Source organism: Myxocyprinus asiaticus, chromosome 43 (genome assembly GCF_019703515.2).
Source record: "Myxocyprinus asiaticus isolate MX2 ecotype Aquarium Trade chromosome 43, UBuf_Myxa_2, whole genome shotgun sequence".
Lineage (NCBI taxonomy): Eukaryota > Metazoa > Chordata > Actinopteri > Cypriniformes > Catostomidae > Myxocyprinus > Myxocyprinus asiaticus.
In genome coordinates this window covers 30112215-30118866 of record NC_059386.1, presented here as the reverse complement: position 1 = coordinate 30118866, position 6652 = coordinate 30112215, and the positions used below count along the sequence as shown (strand labels likewise).

Below are 6652 nucleotides of genomic sequence, written 5' to 3'. Positions count from 1 at the left end.
GGGCACCATCTGGCACCTGCAACCAGACCTCTGGAGTCTCCATGTCTGGCCCCTAGATGGGACGCGGAAGACCTAAGTGGCCTACCGCCGGCGGTGGTAGACACGATAACTCAGGCCAGGGCTCCCTCTATGAGGTACCTGTATGCCTTGAAGTGGCGTTTGTTTGCAAATTGGTGTTCTTCCCCAGGTGAAGACCCCCAGAGATGTGCAGTTGGGTCGGTGCTTTCCTTCTTGCAGGAGAGGTTGTAGGGGTGGCTGTCCCCCTCCACCTTGAAGGTATATGTGGCCACTATAGTGGCGCAATACGACGCGCTGGACGGTAAGTCCCTTAGGAAGCACGACCTGACCATCAGGTTCCTTAGAGGTGCGAGGAGGTTGAATCCTACGCTGAGCTACCTGCTGAAATGGCCGAAACAGTGAAAAACCTGAATGAGTGGTTGCGAGCCAGCTCCTTTTATACCGGTATGTCCTGGGGAGTGGCATGCAAATTCCACTCGCCAATTCCCACTGGCCTTTTCTCAAAGATCAGAGGTGTTTGGGGCTCCCAAGAGCGACCCCTAGTGTCACTACATCAACACAACGTCTCATTCCCTCCATCAGGGAACGGAGGTTATGACAGTAACCAAGACGATGCTGGTGGTATGGTAAATGTCTTTGTAAAGAATGTGTTGGTAAAAAAAACAACTAAATTCAGCTGAATTGTACTGCATTGCTGGCCTTCTATGTCACTGAACAGTTCTCATAAAGAAAAATGACATTAGCCTAAGGCAGTGATGCTCTTACTCTGCAGTAGCATTGTAAGTCTTAAGGAATATGTTGTGTCCAACCTTTTTTAAAGGAATACCTCTTTAAAATTAAAATTCTGTCTAGATGCATTCAAACTCACGTAGTTCCAAACCCATACACTATCATTTTTAATTTTTTTATTTTTTTTATTTTTTTGTGGAACACAAAAGGAGAAATTTTAAAGAATGTGCATGCTCCTCTTTTTAGGATCAGGAGCACAAGACAACATTTGCATTACCTTGCCAAAGGCATTCTGCTGTGGCTGTTCTCATCTCCAGTTCTTCCAAATAAATTCTAAATGTGTCATTGCTTAACCCCCACTAAAGCTCTAATGGACAATATGACAGTAGCAATACAGCAACAGCATCAGCATTGTGGTATAGATAAATCCTCCAGTGTTTGGAGAGGCCTAGATAAAGTTTCTAAATCTACTTGAAACAAACAAGTAATAATAATAAACAGAAAACAGGCCTTATCAATTTTGTGTTAAAGTATCACATCAAGGTTTTTTTTAAGAAATGTCCTTATGCAGCATTAGAGTGGGCAGTAGATGGGTTGGCCAGTCTGATGAAGACACTGTATAAATGAAAGGACAAGAAGGAGAGCAGAACAAACTCCTAACAGGAGACTTACTCATGCCCTATGAGACAGAGGGTCATGATCCTCAGTACTGCTTTCCTGCCATTAACTTATCGTGTGTCAAGGGAAGGTGTTCTATATATGAATACAATTTCATGTACATGTTTCTTCATTGTTGTCAGCATATGCTGTGTTTCTAAATCTGCTGGTGATCATCTCCATCTCTCACTTTAAGAAGCTCCACACTCCAACCAACCTGCTCATTCTCTCTCTGGCTGTGGAGACCTGCTTGTTGGACTAATTGTCATGCCCATAGATGCCATCAAGTTGATTGAGACATGTTGGTACTATGGAGACATTGTTTGTGGACTGTTTATGATGATCACTGGGTTGCTCCTCTCTGAATCTCTTAATAATTTAGTATTAATTGCTGTTGATCATTATGTGGTCGTGTCACCCTTTACTGTATCCACAGAAAATAACCACAACCAAAACTTTAGCAAGCACCTGTATTTGCTGGTCTTGCTGATCAGGTTACAACAGTGCTATTGTAATTAGTAATAGATATTATGCCTTACAGAGAAAAGACGTTTGTATGGCAAGTGTATTGGTATGATTACTTCTGCTTGGATATTCACTGATGTGACCATTTCCTTGTTTCCTTGTACTGTGATCATCGCTGTATATTTGAGGATATTCTATGTCACACATCGGCAAATGTAAAAAGATGGAAAATGTGTAATGGAAGGTTCTGTGAGGTGGAAATCTGAGAGCAAGTCTGCTTTAACATTAGGAATCATTGTGACAGTTTATCTGCTTTGCTGGATTTCATACTATATCTTATCTCTAATACAATGTACAGTAATCTCTACCACTACAATATCAATTCTATCATGGGCCTTGTATGCAGTGGCGTATCCAGGACATTTTTACTGGGGTGGCCAAAATGGGGCACAGACCTAGTGAGGGGTGGCGATACCGGGAGAACCTTTATGAATGGCACATGATCAAAATGTGTAAATATCGCATTGCTTTGCTTCAACATCTACACATGTAGAATAAATGAATTCTTAAACTCATGTTAGCATTCACTGAATTGTTTGTATTCAATATCAGACTGTTGTTTTGACATTTGACAGTTTTCTATTCCTGTTCTATTTCAACCTATTACAGTTTCTGGGAATCTCTGGTTATTTTAACATAACATCCATTTTTAAATCATTAATTGTTTAGGAAAAGTCAGTTACACATTTTTAAGAGCTATTCTCATTGTAGAGAATTAATCTGCGTATAAAATCAGGTATAGTGTATAATCATAAAAAGATACAATTACAGGTGATAACTGATTGAGGCACAATTCAATCAGTCATTCAATCAATTATTCATTCATTTATTAGCTATAACTGCACTGTCCAGCAGAAATATTGTTAAATTGGGTACAAATCAGTGTGTGAAATTGGCTACGAGGGCTTATAGGTGTCTGTCTGGAAACCCCAAAATTGCAGATTGAGCTCTGAATACAGTAAAAAACATTTACAGCGTCTACTCAGGTTTATTTTCCACATGTTCTGATAGCTTCAATTACTTTGAATATTACCAAATAAAATAGTTAGTCAAATCATTTGCAGCATTTAAGTGCAATTTGCCCTGCCTCTGCATATTTAAAATGTCAAATAAGGTTTAAAAACTTTGAAGATTTTATTGGTCTGACTGACCAATAATACACATAAAGAGCTCATAAATAACTCATGTAAAGATTCAAAGTACAGTCACAGCACAAACCCTTCCATTTCACACACAGGTTAGCCATATATATATAACTTTAGCTATTGAACATATACATCTGTAAAACGCTTTACACACCTCCGTCATTAAATCAGAAAACATGGCATTTCATATTTCATGTCAATATAAAGATAACATGCTGAATGTGGTGTAGGGTCTAGCTTACTCTTTAACCTAGCTACTGTAACAATGAAAAAATGTTTTCACATTCACATGGAAATTCGGGATAAATTAAAACGTTAGATTAGATGAAGATACCTCTCAAATAACAGCTTTCTTTTTGACCACAAATCGACGTCGTCAACTCATTGGAAGTTGGAGGTAGACGCTAGCTCGTGTCAGCTTCGTGCTTCTGACCGACCATTATACTCCAGACCTGGCGCCCGCTGCCCGCGACCTGCGGCACCTGCCTGGCCACCCGTGGCCTGCTCCTCCCCCCACTGATCAAAGAGCAGCTCACACAGCTTCAGTCCCACCACTACTATAATGGTCAGAAATATAAAACTGACCCTGGGTCAGTGTGGCTCTAAATCAACAAATGACCTGAGATGTCATCTTTGATTGACAGGTGTTTCTATTGGTTCTTTGTTCTTGTGGGTGGCCAATGAGATTTCAGGGGTGGCCCAGGCCAATGCCAAGTTTTCATTTGGATAATCTGGACCCTGCAAGAAAGTAGTTGAAGAGCCTGTGTCAGACGGGTTTGGCTCATATGCTTAAATTTAGAGAAAACTTGATGTGAAAATGTAGTAACTACAGAATCCACATCAAAATAATTTGATGGATGGACGGACGGACAGACGGATAGATTGACAGATGGATGGATGGATGGATGAATGGAAAGTAATGCCATGTCAGCACCAAAGGTTATTTTCATGGCAAAAACAGAGTAGTTTAAAACGTAATTACAAAAAACAAAAAACTATCACAGCACTGTAAAAAGATGCTGTATCCAGCCATTGTCACAAATGGTACCATCAGCTAATATTGGCAGGTATGGAACTTTACAATTCAGGTCCAGTATTTCGCGAACACCTGCAGCATGATTTTGGGGAGATGAGGTGGAGGGAGTGTGAGATATTTGATGAGCGGGAAGAGGGAGCCTGTGTGGTACTTTAACAGAAGCCACATAGTCACTGCTAGAGACACTACTAGGCATCTTTACAGATACTAAAAACCTATGCATTGTACAATAATATCTCATATTACCATTCTCGCTCGCATGACGTCTCCGAGTCTCTGGTTTGCAGCATCCGCTTCTTGAGCATGTCATTGCTTTTGGCCAATGACAAAAACAGAAAAATACTACAAATTTCTGGTGCTATTTTGTGATTGGTTGGGGTAGTCTATAGCCCTCCCTCAATGTTTGCAACACATAACCAGCCCCCAAATTGCTTTTAACCCTCTGGGGTCTGAGGGTGTTTTGGGCCCTGTAGAAGTTTTGACATGCCTTGACATTTGTGCTTTTTTCAGTTGCTTAAAAACATATTAATGGCTAAAGTCTGATAACAATGTATTCAGTACAAACTGGGCTACAATAATATGTGAGCAACATGTATGTACATGTTTGTATTTTTGAGAAAATAACGTTTATGCATGGTTTTTGAAAAAAACAAAAATTTTAAGTCACTGAAATAAGGCCACATAACACATACTAAACATTTGTTCACAAAACCTCTGAGAACTGGATCTTGTAGCCTAGAGTTTTTGCTTCAAAATGATGTGAAAACCATCCTGATCACTCATTCATACAAAACAATATAGTAATTTAACTTTTGTAAGACACTTTTAGTGTTAGAAAGGCCATATGCGAGGAGGCGTGGATGATCATGAATATTGATGTGATTCACTCCTGATGAGACAAAGACCCCTCCCCTGGGCCTATCAATGAGGAATGTGACTGAGAGAGAATGAATGTGAGGAGACTTAATGATTGAATGTATTGTTTGTAGCTTATTCACAAAATCAAGTTTAAGTTAAAAGAAGTAATTTGACTATACATTTACATAAAGACTTTACTTAAAAACTTTAGACCTACACTACCATTGAAAAGTTTTAGATCGGTAAGACTTTTTAATGATGTTTTTAAAAGAAGTCTCTTCTGCTCACCAAGGCTGCATTTATTTGATCCAAAAAACAGCAAAAACAGTGATATTGTGCAATATTTTTACAATTTAAAATAACTGTTTTCTATTTGAATATATTGTAAAATGCAATTTATTCCTGTGATCAAAGCTGAATTTTCAGCATCATTACTGCAGTCTTCAGTGTCATATGATCCTTCAGAAATCATTCTAATATGCTGATTTGCTGCTCAAGAATATGCTGCTTTTATATCATATTATATATCATATTTATATCATACAGCATTCAATTTAAATACCTGCTTTAGCCGAAACAACATTTAAATGTAACTAAAACTTGCCTATTAGGACATATTGCACATTTCAATACTCTGAATACTAGTAAAATATGTACATGTTTATATAAAATAGCATGTCAACTAATGTAAGTAAAGACTTACTCATCCGAAATTGTATCCTCGGCTGGATCAAGTTGCTCTTCAAAATGCAAATGTTCATCGTCGGAGTCCTGCTCTACTTCTGAGGAAAATGTGAACTCTTCATCACTATCCAGGACCATCTGTAGAGCTTCCTCACCTGTGTAGCGTGCCATCTTCCAAACACACAGGAAAGTGAATGAATCTGATGAGAAACTTAATGCTTTTTAAGGCATTGCTGGGGACATTTACCATTTGCTTTGATCGCCTCAGCACATTACCTTATGAATAGCACACTCTGCACGTGGGTGGGATCACATTAACGATAATTAGCTGAGCCAGGAGAAACTGTACATCTCTTTAGTTTCATACAGATTACATTGCAGGAGAATATTTGTTTTAAATTTGAATTGTTTATTTAAAAGTAGACATTTTAAGCTTTCTTTAGACATATGTTTCATGTTTGTCTGATAAGTAATCACTGAGTTTCAGTTCATTTTTGTGACATGTTTCAGAAAGATGCTTGCAGAGACAGAGACGGCTGAAAGCACACCCTGTTTATTTTCTTTATTTTACAAAAGCACAAGGTATTGTTGTTATTTTGAGTGTACACAAATAAAAGTAGACCCTTTATAGTCTTTAATGATGTCTTACACTTATCTGTATGCCCAAAAATGACGGACTAGCTTAAGTTGTTTCCGCTTTTATGAGGAAAAAATTCAGCAGGACCGTCCGTCGACCCCTGAGGGTTAACCAATGCACAAATCGTAAAAAATCCAATATTTTATTTAATGCAGTTTGCCAAATGTTTGATAGGGTGGGCAAGACTTATGTTTGGGTGGGCTCAGCCCACCCCTGCCCATGCCTACATCCGGCCACGGCCAACCCGCTGAGACATGGACTCTACAAGACCCCTGAAGGTGTGCTGTGGTATCTGGTACAAAACATTAGTAGCAGATCCTTCAAGCTGCAAGGTGGAGCTGCCGTGGATCGGACTTGATGGTC

General features: G+C 39.1%; 1 pseudogene; it reads left to right on the top strand.

Moving 5' to 3' along the window:
• The first annotated feature begins 1370 nt into the window (after window positions 1-1370).
• On the top strand, window positions 1371-4266 carry LOC127433575 (trace amine-associated receptor 13c-like; annotated as a pseudogene).
• The last annotated feature ends 2386 nt before the right edge of the window (window positions 4267-6652 follow it).